This window comes from Schistocerca piceifrons, chromosome 4 (assembly GCF_021461385.2).
Source record: "Schistocerca piceifrons isolate TAMUIC-IGC-003096 chromosome 4, iqSchPice1.1, whole genome shotgun sequence".
Classification (NCBI taxonomy): Eukaryota; Metazoa; Arthropoda; class Insecta; order Orthoptera; family Acrididae; genus Schistocerca; species Schistocerca piceifrons.
The window spans coordinates 115,366,031-115,386,931 of NC_060141.1; the positions used below are offsets into that span (position 1 = coordinate 115,366,031).

Here is a 20,901-nt window from a genome sequence, read left to right on the forward strand (position 1 = left end):
TCATTACTCGGCAGCAGTCAACCTACCGGTTCCCGGAAAAAGTTCGGGCAATGTGAGTGGATCTGCACTGAAGAAGATCATTGGCTGATAAGCCTTATCTATATGAAGATGGTATCTGTTCTTTCGAACATGTCTGAAAGAACAGATAACATTGGTGATCTTGCAGCCCTCGGAGAACGAAATTACAATGAGTCCAAACCATTAGCTGCTTACAGGTGTTGATAAATATCAACGGGGACAGTTGAAAATGTGTGCCACGACCGGAACTCAAACCTGGGATCTCCTGCTTACGTGGCAGGTGCTCTATTCTATGTCCCTATTCAATTCAAAGGAAGAAGTAGACACCTGCAAAGATAGTGCATGCTTGCACACTGTCAATGGCTGGGCCAATCCGAGCAGGGTTCAGGACATGCCCCTTGGAGTTCCCAGGCAACACCACTGTATTGTAAATTCACCTTGCTCAGGTGTTGTGTATCTGACGCTACAGTGAGTTTCTAGTGTTACTGGCCAGTTACTGTTGTTGAATCAGATTCAAGTAGTGTTGTCAGCTGATTAATGGTATAGGTTCTTGTTGTGCACTAAAAATAAAGTTCCTAGAAATATTCAATGTACTACTGTTCATTACAGTACTGTCTTCAAAGTATTCATTATTACTTACTCTGGAAAGGGTACCTATTCGTCTGCAGTAGTGGGGTGAACTTGTCAGAGCACCGTACCTCACCACCCAGGTGTTATTTGACCACTATGTATTTACATATCAAACAATACCATGCACTACTGTAAACTGCCACAGCTGGGGGTGATTAATGAAAGTAGTTTTCACTTTGTGCTTTAACTGAGCTCTCTGATTTTGCTCCTTAGCTCAGAAACAACAATCACCATCAGGAAAAGAAACCAACAACATCCTCTGAATGACTCTTGCCAATCACAGTTCTCCAGCAAAGTAAGAAAAGATTGTGGGGCACTTTACATGACAAATATTTGAAATGCTTCAAGATGAGACACACTCAAAGTGTGTCTTTGCGTGAAACAGCACTCATTTCTGCCAACTAGCTGGATGGTCTTGATTGAATGAAACTGGAAAAGTTCTGACCCATACTAATACACTGGGCAGATTTCTACTTCAAACTTCCAAGAATGAAAATGCCTCAGAGTGATATAATGTATGCCACTAATTACTGAAGTACATACCAGGTAATGGATTCCATACATCCATTCAGATGTTTCTTATGTTATAAGAACTTTACATAATGATGAAGCATAATTCAAGAGCCTTTATGAAAGTTTCAGAACAGTAAAATCTTTAGCAAAGAAAAACATCCTTGCTGCCAGTGTGAGAAAAATTGTTCCGTGCAAAAATATAACAACATATGGGCATGTGGTACAATAACTTCACTGCTGGTATCATCTTTAAACAACTAAAGCATTTTAGGAGGAGGAGGAGAGGAGGAGGAAAAGAAGAAGCAGCTCTCTGTGAACTATGTTTATTTCACAGTTCTAATTTTGTAAATTCCTCATTATAATTTTTCAAACATTGGAAAATTCAGCATAGATTGACAGTGTGGCTACAGTTGTCTTAGACTGCAGTCGAGCGTGTGTGTGTGCGTGTGTGTGTGTGTGTGTGTGTGTGCGTGTGTGCGCGTGTGTGTAAAGGCCTTATGGGTGGTAAACTTTATTTGGAACAGTCTTTTTTGTTGTGCCCATCTGCGACTCAGCATCTCCACTATATATACCAGTACAGAAAATCACAGTGGCTTTTGAGAGGGGTACACCTCTTTTCCCAGTGCATGATAATTTGGTTGTTGTTGTCGTTGTTGTTGTTGTGGTCTTCAGTCCTGAGACTGGTTTGATGCAGCTCTCCATGCAACTCTATCCTGTGCAAGCTTCTTCATCTCCCAGTACCTACTGCAGCCTACATCCTTCTGAATCTGCTTAGTGTATTCATCTCTTGGTCTCCCTCTACGATTTTTACCCTCCACACTGCCCTCCAATACTAAGTTGGTGATCGCTCGATGTCTCAGAACATGTCCTACCAACCGATCCCTTCTTCTAGTCAAGTTGTGCCACAAGCTCCTCTTCTCCCCAATTCTATTCAATACCTCCTCATTAGTTACATGATCTACCCATCTAATCTTCAGCATTCTTCTGTAGCACCACATTTCGAAAGCTTCTATTCTCTTCTTGTCTAAACTATTTATTGTCCACGTTTCACTTCCATACATGGCTACACTCCATACAAATACTTTAAGAAACGACTTCCTGACATACAAATCTACACTCGACGTTAACAAATTTTTCTTCTTCAGAAATGCTTTCCTTGCCATTGCCAGTCTACATTTTATATCCTATCTACTTCGACCATCGTCAGTTATTTTGCTCTCCAAATAGCAAAATTCCTTTACTACTTTAAGTGTCTCATTTGCTAATCTAATTCCCTCGGCATCACCTGACTTAATTTGACTACATTCCATTATCCTCGTTTTGCTTTTGTTGATGTTCATCTTAAATCCTCCTCTCAAGACACTATCCACTCCATTCACCTGCCCTTCCAAGTCCTTTGCTGTCTCTGGCAGAATTACAATGTCATCGGCGAACCTCAAAGTTTTTATTTCTTCTCCATAGATTTTAATACCTAATCCAAAATTTTCTTTTGTTTCTTTTATTGCTTGCTCAATATACAGATTGAATAACATCGGGGATAGGCTACAACCCTGTCTCACTCCCTTCCCAACCACTGCTTCTCTTTCATACCCCTCGACTCTTATAACTGCTATCTGGTTTCTGTACAAATTGTAAACAGCCTTTCGCTCCCTGTATTTTACCCCTACCACCTTCAGTAGCTAACCAAAATGGCAATGAAATTTTATCTGCTATTATACATCATTTGTACACAATCACAATTCTGACTATTCTTATGATGTAAAACATGTAAAACATTCTATTTGTCTCTCATTAGAAACCCAGTGAAGTAGAATACTTCAGTTCCCCCCCCCCCCCCCCCCAACATCTACAGTGAAATAATGCTGGCTGTTTGGTTTTAACTTTCATTATTAACATGGAGACCAATAATAAACATGAGTAATAATTAGCACACCGTTTTAATCCTCTTCTTATTGACAACACAACGCACCACAGGATTGTATTAGAAGATTTAAAATCAAGAGATACTCAATCTAAAAATTCATTTCATTTCTTTTCTCAAATGAGGTCTGTTCAAAAAATTCCAGAACTCTGTCAACAAAATTTTTCTACACTTACCTTTTACCTATTGTGCATGTTTTCCTTCAAAGTACTCTCCTCCACAATTGATACGCCGCACACAATGCTGTGTCCACTTTCAGAAGCAGTCTTGGTATGCCTCTTGCTGTGAATTTTCTATTATCTCATCTACCATTGCAAATCTTCATCCTTTCAATGGGATCAACTTCTTTTTATTTCCAAAATTCCAAAGGACTAGGTTTGGAGCATACAAAGGATGAGGCAGCACAGTGATTTTGTTTCTAGCGCAATAGTCACCACCAACAGGGATGAATGTGCAGGTGCATTATCATGATGCAAGAGACATTAACCGTCTCACCACATTTCAGGCCACTTCCTTCCCACACATTTTCTTGCAGATGTTATAACTGATCCTGATAATACCATCGATTAACAGTTTGTCCCTATTGCTCAAATTCATGATGAACTAATCCTTCAAAATCAAAGAAAACTATCAGCACGGCTTTGACATTTGATCTGAGCCTGAGGAACTTCTTTTTGGTCACGGAGAACTTTTCCCAAACCATTATAAAGATTTAACCTTGATCTCAACATCGTAAATGTCTCATCACCAGTTTTGTTTCTCCTAAGGAACACCTCATTTTCATTTGCGTGATCCAAAATCTCCTCACAGATTGTGAGTTAAAGATCTTTCTGGTCTTGACTTATGAGCAATGGGACGAACTTGGCAGCAACACAATGCATTCCAAGATGCTCTGTCAGGATTTCATGACATAATCCAACTGAAATGTTACATTCTTCTGCAATCTCTCAGGTAGTCAGTCTTCCATTGGCATGCACAATTTCGCTGACGTTCCTGACATAAGCATCATCGGTAGACGTCGAATGTCCTGTGAACCATTTGTAACACTGAGTACAGCTTAAGCACTCATCACCATAGGCTTCCTACATCATTTGGCGTGTCTGTGTAAAGGTTATCTTGAGTTTCACGCAACAGGCAAGTTGCTCCTCTAACTCTGCCATCCTGCAATTCGCAAACTGTGAGAGACAACATTATACTCAATGTAGCACTGGACAATAAATAATGGACATACAACAATGAAACTTCCAGCAGTCAACATTAAACACAGGCATGTGTGGGATGCCAACTGCGTTTCGTTCCAACATGCCACTGGCATGAAATTATGAATGTTCTGGAATTTTTTGAACAGACCTCATATATATCAAGGCTATGTGAAAGTGCTGGTGCAGGGTCCTAATGTTCATGAGCCTTCAAAACATTCATATTCCATTGTGGAATTGGAGAATTCTGTGTGTTTGCTTCTATGGGAAATGTCTGTCGTTAATTTTTCATTATACATAATCTTAGAATGTGTTTCAGCATTTTCCATGTTGTCAAACACCACATTTAAATATGTAAATACTTGTATAAATTATGTTATTTTTCTTGTTCTTAAATTGTAATACCATGGCATGCTCAGTGTCCTTATAAAAGCGATCTATAGATGAATACTAATTCCACTTCTACTACTACTACTACTACTACTACTACTGCATATGAAATTATTTTCAGTGGGCAGTATATGATCAAAACTCTTCGGCAATGACGATGAAAAGCCAAATAAATAGAAAGGCAATCCCATCCACATTTGTGAAATCATGCTACAATGCAGAATGTGTCAAATGATCTACAAAAATACCGCATTTCCCAGTCTTTCTGTAGTGCCTATCTGCAACTCAGCATCTCTGCTATATGGTGGGTAGCAACTTTCCTTTTCATAATGCTGTTACATTCCACCCTGGGTTTTCCATCACTAAGTAATGCAAAGTAAGATTTGATTCTCTGATATCTTATTATTTTTCTAAAAGCAAAAAGATCTTTTTATGGCACCAACACATTTTTTTCTTTTTAGATCACAGTTTACAAGGACGACACCCAGACTAATCATCCAATATATTGCACTATTATATGAACATGCCTTGTTTGGCAATACTGAACACTTTTCTGAAAATCTGATATGTAAGTAATGTCCTATGTTCCTGACACCAGCTCACCTGCAGCAAGAGCTTGAAGTAGGTGGGGGGGGGGGGGAAGTTAGCAGGCATGGACGAGTTTCAGTCACTGTTTTGCAGGTACGTACAGTCAGCATACAAGGCCCATTACAGCGTATATACGTGGCCAAGGAAAAAAAAAAAAAAATCCTGGATTTCCCCTTTAACAATACACTTTCTTCCGGATGAAAATACACGTTTTCCTTGTTACGTAACAGTATACTTTTCCTCGGAACGATAAAACTTATCAATCCTTTCAATGGTTGTGGTTTTATACACCGACGTAGAATTTCCCGGCACTTTAGAAAACGAAACTCAGGGAAAAAAACATGTTTTGGAAAGATGTCTGATGTGCAGCAACATGTACACTGCATATTTTAGTATTACGGAAGTGTAAATTTGAATTCCACCGAACACTGCATGTTACTTTCTGAAGCATTGAAATCAAGATTGGGATACACTTTTGTAAGACAGTCGTAGCTCATGTTAAGTGATCTCGGCAGCCGATGACAGCAGATATTCAGATCATAGGACATGTGATGTAGTCAGTCAATAGCAACATCACTGTTAAGTAGCGCGAACACACAAATAGGAAAAAGTAATGGTTTAAAGTAATATACATAGTGTTGCTACAAGAAATGAAAAGCTTTCACATATAATATTGGTCTCTAAGATTAATAAGCTGCAAGAGAAGCTAAGCTTTCACACATAATGTCGATCTTTTTTGCGCGTGTTACACTTTAAGATACATCACAAAAATGTGCCAGTAAAATTTTTAACAACATAAATGTCTGATCTTCTGGGCTCGGAAATATTCTAAATGATCATCCTCAAAGATTTGATTTTTGAATGAGAGCCAAACGCTCCGTGATTTAAGAAATTTATCGGACATTCGCGCACAGAGTTCATCTTGTGTAAAAGGAAATTTATTTTACTTGAATTTAATTTTCAAACAACCAATCGGAATATTTTCTCGCAACCTGTTAGAAATTGATTCATTTCAGCAGTTGCGCCAGATAAGAGGCGATGTCGCGCTTGGGCAGCTATGATGACGCAGGAAGCCCGTACATTCGTACGTGTAAAAACTTAAAAGATAAATCGACTGCCTCAGCAGAAAGATTGATAAAAGTCAAGTTTCTTTAACAAACCGTAAAAATAACTTAATTGTTGTGCAAAGCGATTAACGCTTGACTGTCAGGAAGGTGGAAACAAAACCTGAAACTAATAACATATTTTGGCCTTCCGTAATTATGTGAATGTATTTGAATTCACTTGATAGCTCCCGGCCACAGAAATCCGTTTTGTTTTCATTTGACGCGAGAGCAATAAACGAAGAGGAAATAGCAAAACCACTTAATATAAACACGGATCGCGTGGAGACTACCACCTCTCCACTACAACTCAGACTGCTCCGTGCATCAGGACCGGATCTACGATATTTCCAAACCGCGAGAATATTAGATAGTGGCGCTCCCCCTCCCTCGAGCGTTTGAGGTAGGACGCCAAAAATCTTCATTTTGTAGCACATGTATTTCTGAAGATTCTGATGCATAAAACATATGTTCGAGGGAACGTAAGACATGTTATTTGGTCTGTGTGTCGAAGTGCTGTGCCACATCTCTTCACACAGCATTCTTCCATCGCATGTCCCTGTATTTCGCTCTGTGGAATTCAAACGTGTAATATTTTGTAATGGGTGCCATCAAACCATATTCAGGCCAGTGGAAACCAAAATGTCCTGTGGTGCCTCTCCTGCTCCCAGTTGCGGTTTGACATCCTGTCCCCTCTTCAAAAAATCTCGTAGTTAATACTGGATGGGATTATTTGTAACCGGCAGAACAAGAACTCTTCAGAAAATTTGTAGTTTTTACTGCCTATTAGCTAATAACTTGCTGTTTTGAGTGACATAATACACTATGCAAGCAACCAAAGATCAACTTACGATTCATTCAGAAATCAACTTACAATCTGATAAAAAAATGTTCAAAAACCAACAGAGATGTGTTCAAAATCATATGAGTAATCGATTTTTTTAAATCTCATTTTGTTCGTTTTCGATTGTTGCAACTGCTCGGGGCAGACGTTGCAAGACACCCATTCCAGTTCATCGTTGATCCATTAACTCAGTTTTTTTTATCACAGAGGGCATCTAACCCTCTGGCCAGGGGGGAAAAAAACACACACACAACAGCTACCATGCAGGCTACAATGTAAGAGCAAAAATATGTGCATTAATCTGAATAGACCAATGTGTGCTGGATGCTAGGTGCTATGTGAAACAAGGCCTTTTTTCTTCAGTAATATGAATTTGCCCCCCCCCCCCCCCCCCCCCGACTGAAACTGCCGCCCAGGGCAGATAACCCAGTTTCTCACCGCACCCTAGTTCCGTGCCTGTTGCGCATACGTGGATCTGGCAGCTTAGGTGCACCAGTAAAATATTTCCGGATAGCATCTGGCTGCTTGCTGCTATTACTTATATAGCTAACTGCCACACTTCTGTAGCCAGAAGCAGAAGGTGCTACTAATATGCGACTCAACCGCACATGTGCATAAGCTCGCTTGCAACCGCTCAAACGAATCTAATGTAAACAGTTGTGATGTCACGCTCATTGGAGACAATTTGTTGTTATGAAACATTGCATAGTCTTCCTAAAGCATTTGACAAATTTTGCTGTTGGCAGAGGCTTGTATGAGCACTGTGTTTTGTTCTTGTATATGGTGCACTTCCTTTGCAACTTAAGTTTTATTTTCATTTTTTTCCCTCTTGTTCGTGTTTTATTGCTACAGAATTATCCTGCAGCAACGAGATACAGTAATATTCTCTCTTACAGTATTGGTGCTTACCAGTCAAAGTTACAAAAATTAAACTGAAAATTAAAACAATGAAAAATTCCCGGGTTTTTCCCGGTTTTCTCCCGGATGGAAAAATTCCCGGGTTTTTACCAGATCTCCTGGTTGTCCCGGGCCGTATACACCCTGCATTAACAAACATACCTGACACTGTTGTCTGTAAAATACTACTAAAAAAGCTAGAAGTGCTAGGTGTAAGAGGAACAGCAAATGGGCAGCTCCTGTCTTACTTGGAAAACAGGGTGCAAAAGGTGGAGACAGTTCACACACTTGCTGATTACAGATCTTTAGTAAAACAGTTGTCAGACAAGAAACATAGGTGTTCTTCTGGGTAATGCATAGGGTCTAATTCTGTTCTTAATATACATCAATGTCTCATCAGATGGTGTAAGACATGAGAAAAAGTTCACTCTGCTGAGTGCAGCACCATCATAACCACAGATGAAACACACAGAACTACAACCAGAGAGACCTTCAAGATTGTTTACAGTTGGGTAGTGTGTAATAAATTAACACTGAACATGGAAAAAATAAACAATATGCAGTTTGGCATAAAGAAGGAAAACAACTCTCTCACATTAAGTGTAGATGGTTGGACGGTTGATTCGAGGTCATCGATCTCATCGGATTGGAGAACGATAGGGAAGGAAGTTGGTCATGCCCTTTCAAAGAAACCATCCAAGCATTTGCCTGGAGTGATTTAGAGTACTCATGGAAAATCTAAATCAGGATGGCCAGACGTCCTCCTGGATGTGAGTCCAGTGTGTTAACCACTGAGCCACCTCGCTCGGTGTAGATGGTCTATCTACAGACTTTGTGGCAAATACAAAGTTTTTAGGGATGAAAAGTGACTGACTATTAACATTAAAAGAATATGCAAAAATACTGGCAAAAAGAATGTCATCAGCATGGATCGTCACCTTATGACAGCCAAAGTCTCGTGGTGACATACCGTTTGCATAGACAATCGGTTCTTAGCTGTAGGAATTGTTTCTGGGGACTGAGGGGGCAAAGCAAGGACACAGTTTTTACTCTGTGGAAAGGGTCCTGAGAATAGTAACTGAAAGTAGTAGTTGGACTCATTATAAATAACTGTCTAAGAATCCGGATATCCTTACTGCACTAAGTAAGTACACCTACCAATGCGCTGTTCATATCAGGGAATACATTACGAAAAGCTTGAAACAGCATTTTCTGTGTGTCAAGGTCAGTAGGAAGCAGCTCCTAAACATGGGCAATGCAGGATGTTTAGGGTTTTATGCACCGCACTCACAGGAATGTCCAACATTCGAGCAATTCCCCTTGCACTGCATGTTTTCACACCACTGCTTGAGCCCCCCCCCCCCCCCCCCCCCTTCGTAATGCTGTGGCCACATCTTTAACAGACATAGTATCAAATGCTTTCTTCCCTCTGCAACACTGCACTTTGAATGAATCTATCTTTTCGAATTCTGTAATCATTTTTTCCAGACCATGAGAGGCATCGAATCAATACAAGTAATGGATGATTATACATATTTAAATTTCATCATGGAATTCGCAAGCTGGAAATAAAAAGTGGATAAATTTCAATAGATGTAGAGGCAGCAAATCCTTTTTGAAGGTGGTTTTTTAAAAAAATTGTAATACATGATGGTGTGAATTGATGCTACTCCATAATAATGCCCACCCACATTCTGCTAGACTGACAAAAAAACACTATACAGGAGCTGAGTAGGAAGTCATTCTGCACAAACCTTATTCACCCATTACCATTACGACACCATATTTAAATTTTAAAATTTCATTGGCAATTTCTTTCATTTTTCTAGATGAAGCATTTTCCTCACAATCCATGATGTTACTGTCAGGTCCTTTATCCAGTTCCTTTGCCACAAATCATGGAATGTGAGGACAATGCTTCTCCTAAAAATGAAAAGTTCTACAAATGTGACACAGATTTGCATTTCCTATTCACTGACTTCAAACAAGCTTTTGACAGCATAAACCCGCAAGAACTATAAAGAGTACTGGAAGAAGTTGGTAAATGTGCTAAACTGATAAGACTAATCAGAATGACAATGACAGAGACAAGAGGAAAAGTAAAGGTCCTTGAACAAGTGAAAGGTTTGACTTTATTAAAGGTGTGTAGCAAGGTGATAGTGTCTGCACTGTCCTATTCAATATAGGGCTGCTTAGTGTAGTAAGCAAAATCAATGAAAGAGGCACCATATTTATGAAAACTACCAAGATATGCACATACGCTGATGACATTGCCATAGTAGGAAGAAATATCAAACACTCCAAGAAACATGCCAACAGACACAGAAGCACTAAAAATTGGTCTCATGGTAAGTGGAAACAGAACAAAATACATAGTAATGTCACAAGTGAGGCCAGAAGAACCCCTAAAGACATAAACATCAATGGGAAATGCTACAAAGGGGATACTCCTTTGAAGCATTTCCCATTGATGTTTTCCTATAAGTCATTTTAATGTTTCATTAACATTTTGATCCATTTGTTATAGCAAAGATGTCACAATAGGAGGCAAACATTTTACGTTAAACATTCCACTTTCAAACAGTTCTGCCAAAGGCTGGGTTGGCACATCATCCAGTAAAATTAGGACTTTTCCCTGTTTATTAATGGCATTTTGACATTTCTTTTTTGTCGGGGATTAAAGTGTTGTCATATCAGTCAATGAATATTTTGGTGCTCAACTTTTTTAGTTTTCATACAGTAAGGTATTCTGATTTTTTTTTTTTTTTTAATACACTACTGGCCATTAAAATTGCTACACCACGAAGATGACACGCTACAGACACGAAATTTAACCGACATATGCAAATGATTAGCTTTTCAGAGCATTCACACAAGGTTGGTGCTGGTGGCGACACCTACAATGTGCTGACATGAGGGAAGTTTCCAACCGATTTCTCATACACAAACAGCAGTTGACCAGCGTTGCCTGGTGAAACGTTGTTGTGATGCCTCGTGTAAGCAGGAGAAATGTGAACCATCACGTTTCTGACTTTGATAAAGGTCGGATTGTAGCCTATCGCGATTGCGGTTTATCATATCGCGACACTGCTGCTCACGTTGGTTGTGATCCAATGACTGTTAGCAGAATATGGAATCGGTGAGTTCAGGAGGGTAATACGGAATGCCGTGCTGGATCCCAATGGCCTCGCATCACTAGCAGTCGAGATGACAGGCATCTTATCTGCATGGCTGTAACGGATCGTACAGCCACGTCTCGATCCCTGAGTCAACAGATGGAGACGTTTGCAAGACAACAACCATCTGCACAAACAGTTAGATGACGTTTGCACCAGCATGGACGATCAGCTCGGAGACCACGGCTGCGGTTACCCTTGATGCTGCATCACAGACAGGAGCACCTGCGATGGTGTACTCGATGACGAACCTGGGTGCACGAATGGCAAAACGTCATTTTTTCGGATGAATCCAGGTTCTGTTTACAGCATCATGATGGTCACATCCGTGTTTGGCGACATCGCGGTGAATGCACATTGGAAGCATGTATTCGTCATCGCCATACTGGTGTATCACCCGGCGTGATGGTATGGGGTGCCATTGGTTATACGTCTCGGTCACCTCTTGTTCGCATTGACGGCACTTTGAACAGTGGGTGTTACATTTCAGATGTGTTACGACCCGTGGCTCTATCCTTCTTTCGATCCCTGCGAAACCCTGTATTTCAGCAGGATAATGCACGACCGCATGTTACAGGTCTTTCTGGATACAGAAAATGTTCGAATGCTGCTCTGGCCAGCACATTCTCCAGATCTCTCACCAACTGAAAACGTCTGGTCCATGGTGGCCGAGCAAGTGGCTCGTCACAATACGCCAGTCACTACTCTTGATGACCTGTGGAATCGTGTTGAAGCTGCATGGGCAGCTGTACCTGTACACACTATCCAAGTCCTGTTTGACTCAATGCCCAGACGTATCGAGGCCATTATTACGGCCAGAGGTGGTTGTTCTGGGTACTGATTTCTCAGGATCTTTGCACCCAAATTGCATGAAAATGTAATCACATGTCAGTTCTAGTATAATATATTTGTCCAATGAATATCCGTTTATCATCTGCATTTCTTCTTGGTGTAGCAATTTTAATGGCCAGTAGTGTACATCTGGTGTTTCTGGCTTTTCCGATGTGGATCAAAGGCATTTTATGGATCCTGGTAGTGTTTCACAAACTAATATTGTTACTCGCTCTTTACTAGCGTTATACCATGATGCTGAACGCCCACCAATAAGCTAAAAATTTTGACAGTAATGATTTCCAGTTTAATCCAGCTTCATCAGTGTTGTAAGTGAAGTCAATCTCGTAGTCATTTTTTCCAATTCTTTTTTAAAAGACATTTTTCCACCTTTTATTTCCACCTTGCAAATTCCCTGATGAAATTTAAATAAGTATAACCATCCAATACTAGCCACAGATGATTCATCGCCACCTATATTTTTATTTAACTATGATGACTTTTCACAGAGTGGAGAACCAGGTATCAGTTGTCAAGCTGATCATTTTTGTAAAGAGCAACAATAGAAAGCTTCTTCCGCAAGTTCATTTTTAGGTTTCTTCATCACTTCTTGATGTTTACTCCTGTCTTCACTATCAATTTCACATGTTTACTTAAAAACTGAATTGGTGTTCTTCTTAATATCACTCACTGTAGAATTACATACACTATACTTATCGGGTAACTTACGACCAGTTTCTCCTTTTTTATGCATCAATAGTGTTTATTTTACCTTTAAGTGATAACACCACTCTCTTGTGCTTTGACATTTTTAAGCACAGATGCAACACGGTGCAGCAATTGGCAATGTCTAACTCAAACAATAATGAAATGTGTGGGGCAGAGATTGCACGGGGCATGGGTAGTGCCAGTGCGACATGCCCGTGCACACATGTACAACATTACAAAGATATTTGCCTGTGGTTGACAACCCGCATAATCAAAAATCTGTATAACTGAATGTCCACTGTAATCTGGAGCAAATAAAGAAAGATTGTACAATAGCAACCAACCAAATGAGGCAGTGCCGTTTTTAAGACACTGACCTAATATTCAAGAGGATGGAGTGTGCTCTGTCCAGACATCTTGATTACATTTTCCTAAATCATTCCAGGCAAATGCTGGGATAGTTACTTCACCAAGGCCACAGCCAACAACCTGTCCTATCCTCATAAAAGCATACTTATATATTCTGTGTTTGAGAAATTTGGTTTCATTGTATCATGATCACAAATCTGGGTCAATTTGAGCATTCAAAAACATTTGTTGACTTTGAGCCATGAAGTAATTTGTTTACAATGTGAAACTTTTAAGAATCTTGAGATTAAATATTGTCTTTCATTAGTAATTGGAGAAAACTATGACTGTAGTTTACATGAACTGTGAGTTTTATATGCAAGTTATGTTTATTTTGAAGTGTACATAAATGAATTTTATTTTTGAAAATAACTTTCTTTTTGTGTGACAATTAGTTTTAGTGATCAAATGTTATGTTATATAACATATCTTTCTTTTCTTCTAGTTCTATTGTATATTCCCTTGTTTCTTATATTGCACATAATCTGTGGTATAAAGCTTGTTTGATTAGTTGGTTGTTTTGGTTGTGGTTTTGCTGTGTTATTTTTTGTAACATGGGCTGAAAATTAATCTTCAATAGTCAAATGTTGAGGAGTAAGATGGAGGATGGTGAATCAACTATTAAATTTTTGCAAATGTTAGGTGTCACTGGGGAATACTCTAAATATCACATACATGAGAATAACATGAAATTGATGAAGGTGTCATGTCTACGTTCTGCCAACAGCTACATGTGCTGGTGTCACCGGGATAATTTGTGGCAATCCATCAGGCACAAAATGTTTGAGAAGTCAAGACTTGGTCTTTACGTTATATGTAGTTACACTGACACGCTAATTTTGTTATCAGTCCTGAAGTAAGTATGCTGTGCATGAAATGGGTGTTGCTAAAAGTGCAGTAACTGTTTGGTTCTCACTCTGTATGCAGATGCATGGGGAAAGGAGTTGCATTTCCTTCTATTCTTGATGGTCCTTGTGAATTTATGGGGTGCAATTTCAATTTTAGTATTGTTAATAATGATACTTTTAGTCATGGCGACAGTTGGTTAACTGTTGCTGTTGTTTGCCATTATGAGAACTTGTAGTAGTGCTCCTGCTGCTGCTGGGTTGGAGAGTTTTGATCCTTGTAATGTGATTACTCATCACACCAATCATATTTAAGTATATGGGATCATTAGGGGGCCAGGGATCATAGTGAAAGTAGATGAGTCGAGCTTTGGTGCGAAGAAGAGTGAAGAGGCATAACTGTTGTTGGTCTTTGGGTTTTGGAGGTCATTATTTCTGATGGGGAGTGTGATAATATTTTTCGGGTTGTTGATAATTGGAGTAAGTGTCCAGAATGAAATTTTCACTCTGCAGTGAAGTGTGCGCTGATATGAAACTTTCTGGCAGATTAAAACTGTGTATCGGACTGAGACTCAAACTCAGAACCTTTTCCTTTTGCAGGCAAGTGCTCTACCATCTGAGCCACCTGTTGTAGCTTATGCAAATTAACACAGCTAAATGAGAGATAACAACTATTTAAGGGACAAAATAAATTTATGATTTATTTGCACAACACATATTAATACATTTGACTACCAAATTATATTACGTTGTCCCATCAACAAACACGGAACAAGTATATTGCACAGAGTATAATGCACTCTGCACATCATATCTTGTGCGCCACTATGCACGCTGGAAAATGCTTGTTCATATATCCCCAACACTCCCCCTTGAACAAATATTTTTCAGATATCCAACATTATACATTTGAGGTTAAACCATAATGTTTCACCAACTTCTGAAATTTGTCCTTGCCGAGAGGCTTGGTTTGGAGATCAGATAACATTTCTTCTGTGCATAGATAACTGTGGATTATATTTCCGTGTTCCACATGTCGTCTTATAAAGTAATTCCTTATGTCAATACGTTTGGATCTTACACTGGTGACATTATTTTTTGAAAGTTTAATAGCTCCCATATTGTCACAAAATACCACAATTGGCTTTAATGTTGGAGCAGATTCTATTTCACTCATCAGTGTACGGATCCAAAGAGCTTCTTGGATAGTGGAGGACAGGGCGATATATTCAGCTTCTACAGTACTCAAAGCAACAGTTCTTTGTCTCTTACATGACCATAATATCAATCCTCTCATTAGTCTAAAACAACTTCCAGTTATGGAGTGTCTGCTGCTTTCCAGCTCATTTCCCCAGTCTGCATCACTGTATTCCTCCAAATTTACATTTCCAGTTTTAGAATATTTTAACTTATAATCAGCAGTCCCATTTAAATATCAGAATATTCTCTTGACTGCCATCCAGTACTTTTCTCTCGAATCACTGCAAAACTTGCTTACTGCATTTGTGGCAAATGCAATGTCTGGTCTGGAAGTCTGTGCTAAGTACAGTAGACTTGCTACAGCTTCCAAATGGGTACACTTTCCTTACATTTCTTGTCATCATCAATTAGTAGCAGTTTTGCATTGTTTTCCATAGGAGTAGAAATAGGTTTACAATTTTTCATATTGAACTTTTCTAAGATCTTCCTTGTGTACAGAGACTGATCAATCCATAATTCTTCTCTGCTGGCGCTTCTTAGAATTGTCATGCCTAAGTATTGATTAATTTCCCCTAAATCATGCATCTTAAATTCTGACCATAACTGTTCTTTAAAAAAGCCCATCTGGGTTTCACTATTGGTTAAAATAAAAAAAAATCATCTACCCATATGGCCATGATTGCAATTTCTTCATTGCTCCTTTTATGATATATCCTGGAATCTGCCTTTCACTGTAACATGCCTAGTTTTATCAAACTTTTATGCAAACATTTATTCCAGCAATGGCCACTTTGCTTTAATCCATATATGCCTTCCTTCAACCGCCAAATTCTCCTTTTCCCTTGATAAGGTCGCTTAACTTCATCAGGTGGAATCACATATATTTCCTCTTCCAGTCTTCCATTCAGGTAGGTTCTTTTCACATCCATTTGATGAACTAATAAGTCTTCCTTTACTGCAAGAGCTAAATGGTATCTTAACGATGAATACTTCGCCACTGGTGAGAAAGTTTCATTGTAATCTATTCCTTCTTTCTGGGAATATCCTTTAACTGCCAATCTGGCTTTGAATTTCGGTATTGCACTCTCAGGATTTTTAATACTAAACACCCATCTTGTTCTTAGTGGCTTTTTATTTTCAGGCATGCCAACCCATTCATATGTATTATTATCCACAAAAAATTGCAGCTCCTTTTCAATAGCCTTTTTCCAATCTTGAGCATTTGAACTTGCTAAAGCTTCATCAACTGTGGTTGGTTCATTGTTGATTGTTTGGGCAGCATACATTTCATAATCTGGATATTCTTTTGGTTTTGCCATACGTTAAGACCGCCTTAAACTGACTTCCTCAGTTAAATCTTCTTCTTCAATTTGATTAACGGGTAGCACATCAGCTTCCTCTTTATTCTCATCTTCCTGTTTCAGTTTCCATCTCTGTTTCAGCACTATCGCACATTATGCTTGGTTGCATTACTGTATCATTTTGACTACTTTCCTTTATTTTAGGTCTATAATCCTCCAAAAATACTACATATCTACTGCTTATTATCTTCTTATTTACAGGATTATAAAATCTGTAGCCTTTTGAATCCTCACAGTAGCCAACAAAAATATTTTTTTGAGATTTTGCATCCCACTTTCCTCTTAATGGTTTTGGAATCTGAACCATGGCTTCACATCCAAAGACTTTTAAGTGCTTTAGATCTGGTTTCTTCCCAGTCGATGCTTCATAAGGTGCCTTGTGTCTCACAGCTTTGGTAGGTGATCTGTTAATTAAACACACTGCTGTTGACACAGCCTCTGCCCAAAAACACTTAGGTAGTATCAGCATTGCTTAACATACTTCTTGCCTTTTCTACAATGGTTCTGTTGGCTCGTTCTGCAACTCCATTCTGAGAAGGACTGTAGTAAATGGTAGTCTGATGCCTAATACCTGTTCCATTCAACTGTTCCTTCAACCATCTGTTTACATATTCTGATCCACTGTCTGATCTAATAATTTTAATTTTCTTCCCAGTCTGCCTTTCGATCTTTTTGCAATAAACGACAAATACATCATTCACTTGATCCTTGCTACTTATAAAATAAACATCTATGTATGTAAAAAATCATCTATGAAAAAAATGTCAAAAAATAGAAGCTACCTCCTAAGCATTTATTCTCCTTAGGTCCACAGAGATCTGCGTGTATAAGTTTCAAGACTTCGGTAGATCTGCTCTGACTCGATTCAAATGGCAATCTAACCTGCTCCCCTTGCAGACACACCTCACACTGAACATTATTCATTCCGTAATTTTCCATCCCAGTTGCCATATTCTTCAGTAAAGTCATACTTTTCGTATTCAAATGTCCAAGTCTCCTATGCCACAAGAAACCTTTTGCAGCATAAACAGAGTGATTTCCTGTTTCAGCAATATTTTGAACTGTATTATCTTTGTAAATACCTCTTACATTACTTGCAGTAGCTACAATATCACCACAAGAGTCTATCACCCTGACTCCCTCTGTATAGAAGATAACTTTATTGCCCTTCTTAACTATTTCACTTACTGACAACAAATTAGTTGCAATATACTTTACATAATGTACATCATGAGCAGTAACAATTTCCTTTTCCCATTCACAAGCAAATTAAGATCCACTTTTCCTGTGAGTTCACACCTTAACTTAGACCCGTGTGGAAATTCAAATGTCAGTCCTTGACCTCACAGAGCTTTGGTAATATGCACAGATGCTCTTGAACCTAGGAAACATTTGGCATGAGCGTCACACGTTTCATTAAAAGAGTAAAAAACAGAAAATGCCTCCTTACCTTTATTGGTAGTCTTTCTCTCAGGACTACTAGAATTAACATGCTTTCTTTTCTTTTATATTTAACTTTTCATTACACTTTGAAGCAATATGTCCAGTTCTCTGGCATCTGAAAGATCTTATTGGCTTCTTCTTCTTGTACTTAGAGTATAAAGCCGATGCTGTTTCTTTTTCTAAAGCATTATAATCTGGTTCATTCTTCATGTCCTGTAGAATCTTTACTTTAACACTATCCACTGTAATGGGTATTCCCGAACTTTCCAAACCCATAATCATTGGCGAATATTTCTCTGGTAGTCCAGCTAACAATAAAGTTCCAATCCATTCACCCGCAATTTCAAAACCAATATTCCCCAGACAATCGGAGATTGAAATTATTTTATTCACATATTCATCCACACTTTTACACTTGTTCAATCTTGTGGTTATCAGCTCACAAAGTAATCCTACTTTTCTGGTTAAACCACCATCTTCAAATGAGTTTTTCAGTTTGTCCCATAGCTCCTTTGCTGCGTAGCCTTTTATATGTGAACATAATTCACTGGATCAATCAAAAGGATTAGTTTCGATTTCACCTTCCGATTCTTTTTAGCAAAACTTCATTCTGTAAGTGCCAATTTACCGTTTACGACATCCCATAAGTCATCCAAGTGCAAATACGCCTCAACAGCAAATTTCCAGGTTGTGTAACTTTCGTCAACTTTATACAAACTTCCGCGCACTTTTTGTACAAATACACGTCACCTTAAAGCTTATTATTTCTCTTTAATCCAGTAGCTGGGCCCATAACCTATTGTAGTTTATGCAGATTAATGCAGATAAATGACAGATAACAACTACTTAAGAGACAAAATAAACTTATGCTTTATTCGCACAACACATATTAATACATTTGACTACCAAATTATATTACGTTATCCCATCAACAAACACGGAACATGTATATTACACAGAGTATAATGCATTCTGCACATATCTTGTGTGCCACTATGCATGCTGGAAAATGTTTGTTCACATATCCCCAACACTACCCTGTCACAACTCATGACCCATCCTCAAGCTTCAGTTCCAACAGTACAGAACTAGCACTCCTGGAAGAAAGGATATTGCAGAGACATGGTTTAACTACAGCCTGGGGGATGTTTCCAGAATGAAATTTTCATTCTGCAGCGGAGTATGCGGTGGTATGAAACTTTCTGGCAGATTAAAACTGTGCGTACTGGTGGAACTGAAACTGTGAGGACAGGTTGTGAGTTGTGCTAGGGTAGCTCACACAGTACAGCACTTCCCCACAAATGGCAAAGGTCTCGAGTTCAAGTCTTGGTCCGGCACATAGTTTTAATCTGCCAGAAAGTTTCATATCAGCGCACACCCTGCTGCAGAATGAAAATTTCATCCCCCAGACTGTGGCTAAGCCATATCTCTGCAATATACTTTCTTCCAGGAGTGCTAGTTCTGCAAGGTCTGCAGGAGAGCGTCTGTGAAGTTTGAAATGTAGGAGACGAGGTAGAGGGGGGCTACTGAAGCTGTGAGGATGGGTCATGATTCGTGCATGCAGTGTGTTTTCACTACATTAATAGACAAATATGTAGGGGCAGTAGGGGATATATTCAGCTTTTCATGAAATATGATATTGAATTAACTCTCTACTACATTACTTTTTAGGAGAACAATTTGTGTCTGACACAAAAAATACTACAAGAGATGTGAAAACATAATATGTGCTATCATTAAGCATTATTTTACAGAGCTAAAAAATCTGAATAGGTGTGATTTAAGTGGCAGAAATAATTCACTCTTCCAGCTGCTTTTGCGTGTGTTTACATACACTTGACCTTCAGCAAAGGTTATCGATTTTGAACTGTTTCTGCCAACATAATGATGTTAACTCAGTCTAACTCAATGCAGACACACTGTGTGTGTAGCCAGGCAGTAACATTGTGCATATACAAGCAATTTTCTTAATTTTATATGTAAATTTACACCATGAAATAGAGGCTTAAAGACTACGAGACTTGAGGCTATATCAATACTATACAGGGATACTAGAGGGGTGGGGAGTGTAAAATCTGTTGTTTGGAGAGGTGAAAGGCCATAGTCAATTTTACATGCTGACCTTGACACGAACTGTTAGCAAAACAGTATTCCAGTGTTTCTGTCTGGGTGGAGAGAGCGAGATTTGGGACGGAGTCCTTTCATCTATGGCACTGTGTTCTGTTAATTGCGGTCTGTGTTCTCACTGAGTCTGTGTTTTTAAATTAGACGACGAATTCCATTATTATATTACTGTTCACAATTTGTTCTTTATTGTGTTGTATATTTTATCATTATAGCGATTGTGCAGTGGTTAGTTTAGAATTTAGTTTGCCGCCACCCCCTCACCCACATCATTTTCCTGCAATAGTCCCATTAGCATCAACATTTATTATTTAGAATATGTATGATTCAGCACTTTTTGTTTATATTTTGTTGCTGAGATAATGTTTAAGGTAGTTGGCTGCCATTTTGAAACCATGTTTGACTTGCATCCTGGGACTTGATACAGCATCAATCAAAGCTGGCATATGGTATCAAAACCGCTGGTTTATCCACAAACCTTATATCACTGAAAGCTGATTTCTGGAGGAATGAATAAATAAATAAAGATGAGGAGGCATACCATACCAAAAAGAACCCGATTCACTTTTCTGTGATTATAAATATCTATTCATCACATGTAACATCTGTGAAAGACCCCACACTGTCATAGGCCCCACAATAACAATGCTCAGGTTCTCAGGATAAAATAAACAATGAAAATACTGTTTAGGATCATGTGCA

The 20,901-nt window shown here is 38.8% G+C and overlaps 1 protein-coding gene across 2 annotated transcripts in view; it reads right to left on the reverse strand.

Annotated features, from left to right (window-relative positions):
* The window catches only part of LOC124794762 (ubiquitin-conjugating enzyme E2 G2), a 46,638-nt gene that overhangs the window by 24,572 nt on the left and 1,165 nt on the right, over positions 1–20,901 (reverse strand). The window lies entirely within an intron of this gene.